The sequence below is a fragment of the Aedes albopictus genome, chromosome 3 (genome assembly GCF_035046485.1).
Source record: "Aedes albopictus strain Foshan chromosome 3, AalbF5, whole genome shotgun sequence".
NCBI lineage: Eukaryota > Metazoa > Arthropoda > Insecta > Diptera > Culicidae > Aedes > Aedes albopictus.
This window is the reverse complement of record NC_085138.1, coordinates 269,121,251-269,137,086: the sequence shown is the minus strand read 5'-3', so window position 1 is coordinate 269,137,086 and position 15,836 is coordinate 269,121,251. Positions and strand designations below refer to the sequence as shown.

The 15,836-nt window shown below is 38.5% G+C and overlaps 1 protein-coding gene across 2 annotated transcripts in view; it reads right to left on the bottom strand.

Annotated features, from left to right (window-relative positions):
• The window catches only part of LOC109403448 (ras-interacting protein RIP3), a 90,541-nt gene extending 75,079 nt beyond the window's left edge, over nt 1–15,462 (bottom strand). Inside the window, exon 1 of one of the 2 annotated variants that reach the window (XM_062860750.1) lies at nt 14,812–15,462. The gene's annotated coding sequence lies outside the window, so the exon portion shown is untranslated. Of the gene's footprint in view, nt 1–11,585; nt 12,040–14,811 lie in introns of those variants that run through there. The other variant, XM_062860751.1, reaches the window with a different exon arrangement.
• Nucleotides 15,463–15,836: the final 374 nt, after the last annotated feature.

The window sequence follows — 15,836 nt, the reverse complement described above, 5'->3', positions numbered from 1 at the left end:
CTGCACGTAGGGTCCATGTTTCGAGCCCATTTTTTTTCCTCCCCTGTTGGGGAAATTAAGCCACTGCGTGCCCATAGAGGACTACCGGTCTAATCAGCGTTTTGTAGATAGTTAACTTCGTGTGACGGCGAACTTTATTCGATCGTAAAGTCCAAAGTAAGCTCGATTTCCTGTCACAATGCGTCTCTGCATATCTCTGCTGGTGTCGCTGTCGGTGGTCACCAGTGAGCCCAAGTACACAAATTCTTCAACCGCCTCGATCATGTACTTTGTCTTCGACACATTAATGACTAATCCGATTCGGCTGGCTTCCTTCTGTACGTTCCCGCCATCGTCTCAAATTTGCGAGCTATAATGTCAATATCATCAGCAAAACCAAGCAGCTGAACGGACTTTATGAAAATCGTCTCACTCGTGTTTATCCCCGCTCTCCCTATTACACCCTCTAACGCAATTTTGGACAGCACGAAAGACCATCACCTTGCCGTAACCCTCTGCGAGATTCGAAGGGACTCGAGAGCGTCCCTGATATTTACTCGAACTACGCACATTATTCGATCAATCGTAGCCTTGATCAATCGTATCAGAGTATCCGGGAATCCGTATACGTTGCATAATCTCCCGAGCAGAGGAGAATATCAAATTAATAACTACAAAATCACATAACCTGTCTTTATATCTCGTTTTGTTAATTATTAACTTATCAAGGCATTACTTTGCCATAACATGTTTTGTTGATCAATCTTATTGCATCTTGCATTGCTTTATAGATTACCGTGCAAATGTTGAATCGTCTAAAATATTTGTTCACACGTCAAACACCAAGGAATGTAGCAAGTAAACAAACCGATTATTCCATGCACCACCCAAAAAGTGTAACCGACGCTTAAAATTTCTAGCAGCGAAACGAACCAATGTATGCTTAAACTGGTGGGAACATATTGTGGTGTGACAAAAAAATTCTGCAGGGGGTCGAATACGGTGCAAAAACGCAATATTTCGTTATGATCAAGCAATTGTTATACACTAAGGTGGCCCACACTTATTGCTTTTTTTGCACCGTATTCGACCCCCTGCAGAATTTTTTTGTCACACCACAATATGTTCCCACCAGTTTAAGTATACATTGGTTCGTTTCGCTGCTAGAAATTTTAAGCGTCGGTTACACTTTTTGGGTGGTGCATGGAATAATCGGTTTGTTTACTTGCTACATTCCTTGGTGTTTGACGTGTGAACAAATATTTTAGACGATTGAACATTTGCACGGTAATCTATAAAGCAATGCAAGATGCAATACATGAAAACAAAAATTTCGAAAAATGCCAAGTCTTACCTCCTAAATCAGTTGTTTTGGACTCCCAGAAGCCACGTTCAAAATTTCAGCAAAATCTATTAAGCCTAGGGGGCGCTCAAAACGCTTGAAGTTTGTATGGGAAAACTTGACCAAATGTATGCAGAAATTTTAATTTTTCGAATTTCGCCGCTAGGTGGCGCTGTAAGCGTTCAATAATCAAACCCTTTGGTATTATTGTAGGTAAGTAAGGCACAAATTTCCCGAATGGAGGAGAACGTGCCTCTAGAGCCGACCTACTGATACCTGATTATTGTAGGTGACTATATGCCAAACAACTTTGTCGAAGACCGCAAAGTGATCCAACGTCTGTGTAAAAAGTTATACCCTAGGTAAAGTGAGGATAAACATTATTGTTGTTTTTCCAATACACGTAAAGGAATAATAGGTATCAATAATGAAATCTTAATAATTTGCCTCGCTTTGCCTAGGGTATAACTTTTTTCACAGCCGTCGGATCACTTCGCAGTCTTCGGCAAAGTTCTATGGCATACAGTCACCTACAAAAATACAAAAGGTTTTATTTATTGAACGCTTACAGCGCCACCTAGCGGCAAAATTCGAAAACTTAAAATTTCTGCATACATTTGGCCAAGTTTTCCCATACAAACTTCAAGCGTTTTAAGCGCCCCTCAACCGATATTGCTCAAATTTTGAACGTAGCTTCTGGGAGTCCAAAACAACTGATTTAGGAGGTAAGACTTGGTATTTTTCGAAATTTTTCTTCTTCATATAAGTGTGGGCCACCCTTATATACACCCATTAAACCACATTTCAATAATATGTTGTGTTATGGAGCAAATTTAGTTCTTATTGTATTATTGAGAGTGTACAACTATTTGTTTAAATTTGTCATTACATTTAAATATCACAATTTGCTATTGAAACAATTTCCAAATTCTTTGTTATCAAGTTGTTGTACCAACTTTTCGAACCCTTTAACCGTTATTTGTCCGACAAACTTTTTGCTTTTTTCTACACCGTGCTTTTTAAATGGGCGCTGGGTACCCGGATACCCTGTCGGCCACATAAGGGTTGAGCAGTATACCCTCTTTGCATGAATTTTATCACGGTGCACAGAAGGTGATATATTCCTGAAATCTGACAGTTTTTTGATGACGTAGTTCATGTCTTTCATAGGCGATCTAGTACTCCACACCAATTTGATCTACGTGAAAAACGATAAGAACGACGTCACATGTTTACATCCAAAATAGATGTTTACATAGGTTACTAGCCTGCCTTGTGATATTTATGCCGTGAGTTTTATCAGTTTCGTACATTTCAATTCCGACCTATTTAAAAAATAGGGCGGAATTAAAAAGTACGAAACTGATTACACTCATTCGAATAACAAAATATGTTATTAAATTGATTTTCCAGGATCATATTTTTGTTATGATATTTGTTATTTTGCCACTTATCACAGGTAAGTTTATAACATAACATGTTATGTTAATAACACCAAAATAACTGTTTACACTGTTCCGTTATTTTGTCAAAATAACGCATTTTATTATGCGGTTGTTATTCTCCTCTGCTCGGGCTGCCATAGCTGTTCTCGATCGATTGTATCATACGCCAATTTGAAATCGATGAACAAGTGATGTGTGGGCACATTGTATTCGCGGCATTTCTGCAACACCTGGTGGGTGGCGAACATCTGGTCCGTTGTAGCGCGTTCACCCATGAATGCAGTCTAATATTGCCCCACAAACTCTTGCAATCGGTGGTAGACGGCGCGGCGGCATAAAGTTTGAGAGAATACCCAGGTACTTGCAGGCAGCACTCAGTAGTGTGATCGCGCGATAGTTCCGGCAATCCAACTTGTCGCCCTTTTTGTAAATGGGACACACGATACCTTTTATTTTTCCTCTTACCCCAGACTTGTTCCCTCCATGTTTTCTCTGAATCAAACGAGAATCAAAAACAGTTTTCTTCAAGCATTTTTATTTTCCAATATTACATCTCAAAAAAACACAACACTCTTTGGCGAGCGTTCGTTCGAGACAGTCGCAGCTTTTCGTTCGTTCGGTTTGTCTCCTGATATTTTGAAATTCGGCGGCTATTTTCGTGCTAGTGTTTCCGAGTGATCAAATTTATTAAGTAATTATTCCTAGTGGGACGCGTGCGGTTGGCTAGGCCACAATTTTGCCGCAAAAGTTCGTTTGATTTGAGTTAGGTTCACGTTTTCATTATATCACATGGCGCATTGACCGATTATCGAGCACTGAAGTGCAGCACCCCCCGCACACCGCGCCGCTCGCGCGGCCGTGATCGGCTTCTTCCAGTGAGTACCCAAGCTCATCGTCGTCGACAGCAGCAGCCCACCGAGAGAAGAGCAGAGAGCGTTCAACCGCCGCACAGCAACGACGGCCGCTCAGCAGCAGCTCGCTTCCTCCCAGTGCGGGCGATCCGATCGCTTGGACCTGTCGTCGTCGAGCCTGTGGCTAAACAGAGTGCACAAAGATAAGTACATAAAGTTACCCCTCGTTATTCCCCCCTCTCCACTGACTCTTTGATTAGATTTAATTTGATACATAAGCAGTTTTTTCTCACTTTTCCTGTAGCGTTAATTTTGTCCCTTGTTTTTTGATTATTTCTCGTCCCCGTGATAGTGTTAGTTTTTGAGTGCCCCGTGGTGGTAGTTAGCTACCACAATGGACGATGATGATGATGGCGGGGATACGTCGTACCGCATCAACAAAGCTTCGCTATTGGCATCGGATTGCTCGAGCCAACAAGGCGATGTAAATGCTAATCCCTTTGTCTCCCTTCACCCTGGCGCTTCTGTAATGGACACCAACAGTAAATCTGTTTCGACGTCCCCCCGCCTCAAGACCTACCCTCCCGACTTTGGCGGGCCATATGTTGTTTTCTTCCGACCCAAAGGCAAACGTTTGAACACCGTTCAAATCAGCAAGGATCTGACTAAGCGGTATTCTTCCGTTGTCTCCATTGACATGGTCGATACAGCTAAGCTTCGGGTGACAGTAGGCGACCGAAAACAGGCTAATGAGATTGTAGCCTGCGAGTTGTTTACTCTTGAGTACTTCGTTTACCTTCCAAGCGCGTCGATAGAGATTTCGGGGAAGGTCGCCGACGCATCTTTGACCTGCGAAACGATCATGCAAGGCTGTGGTCGTTTCCATAACCCTTCTTTACCTCCTTTCCAGATACTGGATTGCCGGCAACTGCATTCGGTCTCCCAGGAGGGAGAGAAGAAGGTTTACACACCATCTGATGAATTTTGTGTGAACTTCTCCGGATCTGCATTACCAGATCTGCTGGCGATTGGCAAACTTCGGCTTCCTGTGAGGCTGTATGTACCGAAGGTAATGAATTGCATTAATTGCAAGCAGCTGGGTCACACCGCCCAGTACTGCAGCAATAAACCTCGCTGTGCAACATGCGGGGAGAGACATGTGGACGGTGCATGTAAAACGCCGCCCAAGTGTGTTTATTATGGCAGCGACCGTCCACATGATCTGATTGATTGCCCAAGGTACATACAGCAGAAAAAACATCAAAAACGATCGTTGCAGCAGCGATCACGGCGAAGCTACGCCGAAATGCTGAAAAAAGCTGCCCGACCGTTGAATCCCGTAACATCTACTCGTCTTTATCTCTCGATGATCAGGGCTCTGACTCTGAGGTCGGGGACGGGTTCCCTTTGTTTTCAAGGGTGAAACGAGGAAACGGATGAGGCTGCAGAGACCCACCAAAAAGCCTCGGAATCTGCCTGGCAGCGACCCCCAACCCACCATGACAAATTTTAAGAGTGGTAAGAAAGTCACAAAACGTTCCCCTCCGGGATTCAAAATCTAGGACGAACGAGACTTTCCATCACTCCCGGGAACATCTAAAATCCCAGATATCCCACGTTTTTCGAATTCTCAACCGGAAAGACAGCATTCGGAGCACCAGGAGCAGCCTCAGGGTGCGCTATTGTTTACGCTCTCTGGCATCGTAGACATCATCCTCAGCTTCTTCAATGCTTCAGATTCCGTGAAGAACATTGTAAAAGGACTTCTTCCTTGTGTGACACCTCTTTTGAAGCAGTTGGCTTCTAAACTTCCCCTCCTTACGACAATCGTATCTTTCGATGGCTAATTTAACCACCGAGGTCGAAGATACGATTTCGGTTCTACACTGAAACTGTCGTAGTATTACACCGAAATTAGACGTTTTTAAATTTTTAGTTAACAATTTACAATGCGATGTTTTTGCACTATCCGAAACATGGCTGACACCTGATGTAACCTTACCTTTTCCCGATTATGATATCATTCGCCTTGATCGATCCGACCCGTACGGAGGGGTGCTTCTAGGGATCACTTTCAGCGGTATGCTTCCCTTGGAAGCAAGTTCAAGAACTTGATCAAGGCGAAGAAAAGCGGTTACTGGCGTCGGTTCGTCGAGGGTTTGTCGCGCGAGACTCATTGGAACGTCGGAAGAAGAATGCGTAACGCGTCGTCGGTTAACGAGGATCGAGAAAGCTCTGCTCGATGGATCCTCAAGTTCGCAAAAAAAGTTTGTCCAGATTCCGTGCCCGTTGAGCGAATAATTCGTGATGTTTCTGAAGATAGGGACGACATGGATAGTCCTTTTTCAATGGTTGAATTCTCACTTGCTCTTCTTTCATGTAACAATTCCGCTCCAGGAATGGATCGAATCAAGTTCAACTTGCTCAAAAACCTCCCCGACGTCGCTAAGAGGCGCTTGTTGAACTTGTTCAATCAGTTCCTGGATAACAACATCGTTCCGGATGATTGGAGACAAGTGAGGGTGATAGCTGTTCAAAAACCCGGGAAACCCGCGTCAGATCATAATTCGTACCGTCCAATCGCGATGTTGTCTTGTCTACGGAAGCTGTTGGAGAAGATGATTCTCTTTCGACTAGACGAATGGGTTGAATCGAATGGCATGTTGTCAGATACACAGTTGTCTTTGTAACGGGATCAATAGCAGTCGATCTGCAAGGACCACTACAGGATACTTTGGACAATTTGTCTACTTGGGCTCTCAAGCTGGGTATCGAGTTCTCTCCGGAGAAAACTGAGATGGTTGTTGTCGGAACCGAGATCGGACGTGCGAAATTGTTACGCGACAAAAGAAGATGGCGGATAAGCAGGCAGAGAAGCGTTCGGACAACCGTTCCGACCTCGGTTCCGACAATGGCGTGGTTGAAGGCGCTCCCAGTCGGTAAGTATAATGTGACCTTTTTCAGGAGCATCGTAATGGATTGATACTAATTGCGAACAGAAAGTAGAATCTGGTAAAATGCTTAAAACATGATTTGAAGGGTGTGTGAACAAATAATTTTACGACGAAAAAAAAAAGAAATGGGAAAGAACAAAAGATGGAGTACATTGAGTTCGCAAAATGGTGGTGAATGAAAAGTGGAATAGTAAAAGAAAAAAAAAGTTGCATTTGCCAAAAAGATAAAGAGCGGAAGGACTCATGGCAGAAAAACAAGAGAAAAAAAATTACCAAAAAAAAGGAGCGGCAGGACTCCAGGTATTATGGAATAAATGAAATGGCCAAAAACAAAAGGAGCGTCGGTTCTCATGGCAAAGAAAAGAAAATACATAATAAACCCTTCAAATCATTGAAAAAAACAAAATCAATCAAATTAGAGCTTCATAGAAAACGTACCTAAAAAAATATAGTGTACATGGATATTTTTCTATAATTAATTACAGAAAAACGAAGAAAAAAGCGTCGAAATCTGAAACAACGGTGAAAAAAACTTCAAAATTATCTGCGGCGGTTAAGGACATATGGGAAGGAGTCCCTGTCATGGCAGTACGAATGGCTACCCCACACATACCATCACATTTGCAACTTTTTCACCAAATTTGCTCAAATAACTCCACTTACCTTCAATTAAGCCCCTCTGCAATAATATCAGAAACTCCAGACACTATCAATTTCACACTTCAGTGAATTTTTTTGGCCGAAAAAGGTCAAAATCTCCCAATCCGTGCTTATTTTGTTCACCCTCCCCGAAACCATCAGTGGCTGTTTACGTTTTGCAGCCCGGAAACCACCGATACATTTCACTAAAATTTTTCTATTGCATCTTGCATTGCTTTATAGATTACCGTGCAAATGTTCAATCGTCTAAAATATTTGTTCACACGTCAAACACCAAGGAATGTAGCAAGTAAACAAACCGATTATTCCATGCACCACCCAAAAAGTGTAACCGACGCTTAAAATTTCTAGCAGCGAAACGAACCAATGTATACTTAAACTGGTGGGAACATATTGTGGTGTGACAAAAAAATTCTGCAGGGGGTCGAAAACGGTGCAAAAAAAGCAATATTTACACTTCACCTAGCCTCTCCAGGGCGATTTACTTTCAAGCTTTCGACAATTATCACTTCGTACTGGTAGGTATTTCACGGAGAATAACTAAAACTTTTGAAAACGGTGCTATTAAAAAACCCCCGAGCGTAAGGTACCACGTTTTTTATTTTTCTAATTTTCTATCAGCTGCGCCGTGTACGGCGCATCTATATATGACCATTTCCCGGGATTTCCCGGGATCCCGGGAAATGGGAAAATTTTATTTTTAAGCGAAAAATGTATTTATTTTAAAGAAAATCGTTAATCAGATATAATATTTCTCCATTTACTATTAAAGACTGTGTAAAATCCAGCAAATTTCACGATAACAAGGTTCATATTTTACCATTAGTGTACGATTTCAACTAACATTAAAAAATGATATCTTGATTTGAAATACATAAACGTGTTTTGCTAAAAATAGTTAATAGTTTATTATTGATTATTTTGGGTACATCAACAGGCATAGAACAACCCCAATAATGATGCTCAATTTAATCTTAAGATTTATTCCAAAATTTTACAAACACACTTAGTGAACAGATACAATAACACAAGTCAAGAGTACATAACACCCGATACAAAAAAAATAATTATGACCTACGATAACTGCCAAAGAAAAAATGGAAAAAAAAAACTTCGGTGAGGGATTCCGAAGTCAAAGTTAAGAGCTAAGAGGGTAAAAACTCATTGAAGCCCAAAAATGGCTCAATACGAGCTATTATCTGATCGTCTAATTAGCAAGAGCTGTATGAGGTTGTTGCACCATGATCAAGTACCAATGTACAACTTGATTTGTTCCTAAACAGTTGAGCAGTCATTAAGGCCTGTAGTCAGCTGTACATAAGAACTCTGACTATATTGCGTCTTACATGATTGGTAGTGGAACTAAAGGATGAACTCCATACTTTGAAGCACTATTTAAAAAAATCGTTGTCGGTTGAAATCAGCTTTAATTCCTTTATATTATTAAGAGGATCTTATCTACGTAAGCTTTCCGTTATGCCACAAAAGCTCAGCCTATTGGACGCAGGGGAGGAAAAACAAGCTTTCCGTTAAGCTCGAATTATATAATAACATCAACATAAATAACATTTGCATATTGGAGCGGACCTGGTGTGATGGTTAGAACACTTGACAATCACGCCGAGGACCTGGGATCGAATCCCACTCCCGACAAACTCGCAAAATGTGAGTTCTTCCTTCGGAAGGGAAGTAAAGCGTGGGTCCCGAGATGAACTAGCCTAGGGCTAAAAATCTCGTCAATACAAATAAAAAAAAACATCTGCATAAAGGTCATGTGATTTGACGAACTTCAATCAAGAATCTGGAAAAATCAATCATTGACTCGCTATTTTAAATTGGTCATAAAACACTTGACAAAAATAGACAATGGAAACAAAAAATCCCGGGACATTCGGGAAACCTGGGATACAAAAATTTGATTCCCGGGATTCGGGAGTCCCGGGAAATTTCATTTCCCGGGAAATCCATCCCGGGATTGGAAGCCCTACCATTAAGTATGTCACGGTCCAAGAGGCGGGGGGGAGTGGTTTGTGAAAGTGTGACAAGCAATGTAAGGTATGCGCACAGCAAAATCTAGCCAAGGAAAATCAAGCAGTAATAATGCATTCTAACTTATTCTCGAACAAAAAGCAATTCATCTTAAAAAAGCATCAATTAACTTTAAGTCAACATAAAGACATTGTTGATTTGACTTATTATATCCGTCATCCCGAGCTTTGCGCTTGAGTCGTTCCGTAAAGTTTTGCACAGCACCTTCAATCGCTTGCCAAGAAATTTTTACCACCTTTGTGTCAAATCAATCTTATTTTTTGATGGAAGCAGCCTTTCTTGACATTTTTTGAAGGTTCCAATTCACGGTTACTCAATATCTTTCAATTGGTGTGAGTTTTGAGGTGTATGAAATTTTACGGTTTTTGATAAAATGCGGCACAATTTTTACATAGTTTTCTGCATACAAACGGAAGGATTCTTCGCCATAAGCAGGACACAAAATTCAATCCAAATCAATACACAATATCTAAGCTTTTGAATAAGGGGTGCCAGCCATTTTTCCTGACATTCCCCGTAGTGAAAAAGATGATTTGTTGTACATGTATTTTTGAAAACTTGGTTTTTCAATCCACAATTTCATATTTTTAACCAAACTATGTATTTCTTGCCAAACTTCGATTATTTTTTGGTCTTAAGTTGATCTGCAACCTTTCCACGTTGTAATGATGTATAGAACCAAAAACTTGAAAGCTAACTAAAGTATGCGGGAACGATCGCATTAATGTACATTTTCAGATTTTCAGCACATTTGTGCAAAAACTTTTCTAGGACTTCTTATTCCCTTGACTCTATTTTAAACAAAATGTCGAAATATCTCCCGAAGTGAATATTTTTCGATTACTTACACAATAAGCTTTCATTTGCGCTAAAGGTTGCCACGATTCGTTGAAAATTGTAAAATTTTCATCCAAAATGCGGTGGCTAGATTTTGCTGTGTGCATACCTTATTAGGTACAGGGGATAGACAAAATGATCGGGACAGGTAAAATTTTCACTTTTCAAAAAATGTTCAACTAGCTGTAACTTTTCGAAAAGTGTATCGAATATGAGCCATTTTACGAGACGTTTCGGATCAGCTGATCGCTTATTTCATGAATGAAAATTTGACAGGAGGTTGCGCCCAAGCCCGTGAGTGTTAATATCAATATCAACACTGTTGTCGTTTCGTAAAATAGACTATTCTCAAATTTTTACTGTAAGTTCATCAGCTAGTTGTGTATCAGTGGTCCAAATTTGGAATAGGTCGGGCCATTTTCCACGAAGTTATAAAGATTCTTGAAAAAGGAAAAATTATTCGATAGTCAACTTTGAGCTATTATATCTCCGGATTTAATAAACCGATTGCCATGAAATTTTGACCAATCATGACTTATATAATGAACTCTGAAAAACATTTGACTTAACTTGAATTTTTTTTATCAAGAGCAAAAGTTATAGCGACTTTATTTTTCTCACGATTTTCTAGCAAATTGGTTTATTTTTAATATACATTCCATTACTTTTTTAATTTGTTGGCGGCTATGTTGTTACTTTCCTTCAAAACACATTTATATATAAGTCAATTAGAGGGAAATTAAATGAACTATAATTTGCATCTTGAATTTTGGAACAATGTTGAAGTTTTAGATAATTTGGTGTTTAATTAGAAAAATAATCTAATCGTTATAATTTTCTTCCGTGTTAAGAATTTTAAGTTCAGCCAACGGTTTTTCATAGATCATTATATAAGTCATAAAAGGTCAAAATTTCATTGCATTCGATTCATTGAATCCTGAGATATAACAGCTCAAATTGACTATCGAATAATTTTACCTTTTTCAAGAATCAAGAATCTATTTCCCAAATTTGGACCACTGACACACAACTAGTTGATGAACTTACAGTAAAAATTTGAAAATATTTAATGCGCATTTCGAAAAGTTACAGGTAGTTGAACATTTTGTGAAAAGTGAAAATTTTGCCTGTCCCGATCATTTTGTTTATCCCCTGTATAAAAAAAAACCCCGTACGAAGGGTGGAGGGGGGTCAAAAATTCCCAATTTTAGCGTAACGTACTTAATGGATGCTCCTTTGGATAAATGTGTGACTCGTGCTGTGAAAATCTTCATTTTGCAACTCGTTGTATAAATAACTATTAATTATTGCAGCTTAGTATGCAAAACAGTGACATGGGCAGACTTGATCCCTCGAGGATTGCGCACATTAATGTGTAACAAAAATCTATACGGAAGCGTCTATTTACTTAGAATTCAAGTATATTCAGTGATAAAATGTGTCATATATTTATTATCGTAGTACAAACCTTGAAAAGGGGGATCACATCACCCCATTCTCAAAATATAGCATATTCCTAAAAAATAAAGAAAATCTTACAATTTGAAATACAGTAGGGGAGACTGGGGAGACTTGATCCCTTTTTCTTAATTTGCCTGTAACATTAAGCAAAACACAAAACTAGATCCATTTCTCCTACAGAATAGCAGGTAAACATCTATTGCAAGTGTATACATAACAGTTATTGTTGAAGTTTTCAAAACTGTGTTTTTATGGAGGCATGTCTTATGATGTATTTTTCAAAAATGGGTTACAATTGATCCCCTTTTGAGCACATGTTTAATTTAAAGGGAAAATAACTCCAGAAGCTTCCTGTTCATTTTCTTTTCAAGTTTTCTTACATTTTTGATGAATATGGTGCATTTGAAATTATAAGTTTTCTTTAAATTGTTAAGGATATGCCGTATTTTGTAAATGGGGAGACTTGATCCCCCTTCTAATGGTGTGTAATAAAATAATAATTATCTGACACGTTTTATCATTGAATATACTAGAATTCCGAGTGAATAGAGGCTTCCAAATAGAATTTTTTTCACATGTATAATGTGTGTGTGTAATCCTCGAGGGATCAAGTCTCCCCATGTCACTGTTGTATAAACTAAGCTACATTTTTTGAAATATTTATATAACAACCTTATTTGAATAAATACGTTTGATAGTATTTTATTTATACTATGTGCTGTGAAATTTTGACACTATTTGGTTAAATTTTCACAAAGATATTGAGATTTTTCGGAATCGCCTAAAAGATTTCTGAAGGACTGAAAACAAACCATCATCCATTAAAAAATAATGCAATACACAATTAAAATCAATTGTAGCCAAAACATTGTCGTCTGTCCAGATGTTGTTTTGCAAAAAATATGCTAGAAGAAAACTGTTTTTTATTCCGAGAAAATATGGGGGGAACAAGTCTCCCCAGCGATCAAGTCTCCTCAGTCTCCCCTATATTCATCAAAAATACAAGAAAGCTTAAAAGGAAAATGAATAGGAAGCCTCTGAAGTTATTTTCGCTTTTAGTGTATCATGCGCTTAAATGGGGATTAAGGACAGACTTGTTAGAATCCCAATATGGCCGCCACAGTGGCCGACTTTGGCACTTACTCACGATTTTGAGTGCACAAATCTCTTCGTAAACAAAACCAGCGCACCTGAGCTTCTTATTTTAAGCTTATTACAAGTGAGCAAGAACAGAATAATAAAATGCATTGTTGTTTGAAACTTGCTTCTTGAGATTTGTGCGTCTGAAGTTTTGATGCATTGTTGAACCGGGATTTCAAGACGTTTGTCCTTAACTGTCACGCATTTTTGTAATGTCGAATTCGTTTATTCCCAACGGTGCACTGCACCGGTGTAGCAATTGACACCGGAAAAACGAACGGTTTCGGTGCAATTTGTTGACAGCTTATGATGGTATTAGTGAGCGCGAGAGAGCGTCAATGAAAACAATAAAGGATATCAAAAATAAACATAATCAATGTTTTCATGTTTTCCGTGATGAACAAAATTATTTTTATTTTTTACTTTCTACATCCAATTTAACAATTTTAAAAATTTTCAGTAATCCACTTGTACATGATAAACTTGTAATAATAAATGTTACTTGAAAATTGTTATCCAATGTTTTAACACTCCCATATTATTTATCTTCTTCAAATTCTCGTAATATCATAATTTTTCAATTTGAAGCAACTTTTTAGAATTTAACAATTTCCGTTGCCCAATGAAAAAGGATGGTAACATACAATTGTAAACCATCTACGTGCACAAATCTAACACAAAAATGTTGAAGGTAGTTCAATAGAAAACGTTTAGCTACAACGTAAAAAGGAAAATAAATAAATGATTTTCAAAACATAACGTTATTGAAACGCAACTCATATTAAACACGCTTCAACCATCCTTTAGTGACATTTGTTTGACTTTCAATGTAATTCAAAAATTCAATATTTGTTGTAGAAGAAAAAAAATAGAATTTACGGTTTTGAAATTTGTTGTACCTACAAAATGTTACTTCAGTAATATTTCAGTCCAATTTGAATTAATAGATTTTTATTCTATTCTGGGCTTATCAAAACTTTATTACGTTATTTTTTTTTCATAATTAACAGATTACCATGCGACAGAAAATTCTAATGATTTAAATCATTAAAAGTAGTCAACATACTTGCGATAATCAAAAAAAAAAAAAAAAAAAAATAGTAATAAGAAAAATATACATACGTTCAATCAACTCTTTGAAATTTCATGTTATCGATAAATTTTAAAGATTCCTCAGAAGTTGAAAGACGTGATAATCATCGATCAAGTTTAAATAATTTTTAAACGCACATATTTTCTGTTTGGCAATTAAAACATCTCAAAATAAACGAATATCCAAGAAAACTGTTTACCTAATGCCGAAGAGAAAATCATCATTCCTACCCAAACAAAACCACGATACAAGTTCATCGATATGCATGTATTGGTAAAACTAGCTTTGTACCTGCTACACCGCGCTCAAACTGGGTGTAGCATTTTCTTGCACCGGTGCCAATCGGGTGTCAAAACAGAACAGTACAGTAGACGTTCGATAACTGCAACATGTTTACGTTTCACTTAGCGAACGGAATCCGATAACTGCAACAACTGACAGACGTCAAATAACTGTCAGTTGCTGCAAAATGCAATCAAAGTGCATTCGAAAAACATCGCACTGCAACAAAAGTGCACACGAAAAACATCGCATCACTGTTGACGTTTCATTTTGACGGATAGCGGTGCGATAACTGCAAAATTGTTGCACTTAGCGGACTTTCAGTTAAAAAGCATATCAGTTAAAGCGCTTGCACCGAGCGAACGTCTACTGTACCTGCGAATAAACGAACGGTTTCGGTGCAAGTTTGCTACACCCGGTGGCAAAGCGGTGCAGGCGGTGCAAATAAACGAATTCGACATAAAATACATCATTTGACATGCCTCCAAAAAATCCTGTTTTAAAACCTTCTGTTGTATATAAACTTGGAATAGATGTTAACCTGCCATTCTGTGCAAAAATCGGATCTAATTTTATGTTTTTATTTGAGTTACAGACAAATTAAGAACAAGGCATCAAGTCTACCCAGTCTCCCCTACAGTAAAACTTGAAAAACTAGAAGAATCTTTCCCCTCATTTGCGCTTATCAGTGCATTACACTCTGCTCTCCCCAGCTTACCTACGATTGCATTCGAACGCACAAAATCAGATCGCCGGCCGTCACAATTCATCATCCATCTCTCGTAAACACTAATGACCCGTGGTGTCGTTCGTGCGGCTGACTGCGCGTATACACGTTTGCATTGTATTTTATGTCGAATTCTTTATTTGCACCGCCTGCACCGCTTTGCCACCGGGTGTAGCAAACTTGCACCGAAACCGTTCGTTTATTCGCAGGTACTGTTCTGTTTTGACACCCGATTGGCACCGGTGCAAGAAAATGCTACACCCAGTTTGAGCGCGGTGTAGCAGGTACAAAGCTAGTTTTACCAATACATGCATATCGATGAACTTGTATCGTGGTTTTGTTTGGGTAGGAATGATGATTTTCTCTTCGACATTAGGTAAACAGTTTTCTTGGATGTTCGTTTATTTTGAGATGTTTTAATTTCCAGACAGCAAATCTGTGCGTTTAAAAATGACTTTAACTTGATCGATGATTATCACGCCTTTCAACTTCTGAGGAATCTTCAAAATATATCGGTAACATGAAATTTCAAAGAGTTGATTCAACGTATATATTTCCCATCACTATTTTTTTTATTAATCGCAAATATGTGGATTACCTTTAATGATTTTAATCATCAGAATTTTCTGTCGCATGGTGATCTATTAATTATGAAAAAAAAATTGACGTAATAAAGTTTTGATAAGCCCAGAATAGAATAAAAATCATTCATTCAAAATGGACTGAACTAGGGTATTGGTTCCCTTATTAAGCATGTGGCTCCCATTTTCATCCTACGAAAAACAAAGGATTGAAGCACTGTTTGTTTTGATTCTTATTTTTGTATTTTTTGTTAGAAGTGAGCACGCATGAAAACAAAAAAGAACGGAATCAATCGGTGCCGTAATCGCTTGTTTTCGAATAGGATGAAATTGGGAGCATGAGATTACTGATGGCACACAAACCCTATTACTGAAGTTACATTTTGTAGGTACAACCAGTTTCAAAAACCGTAAATTCTATTTTTTTTTTCTTAC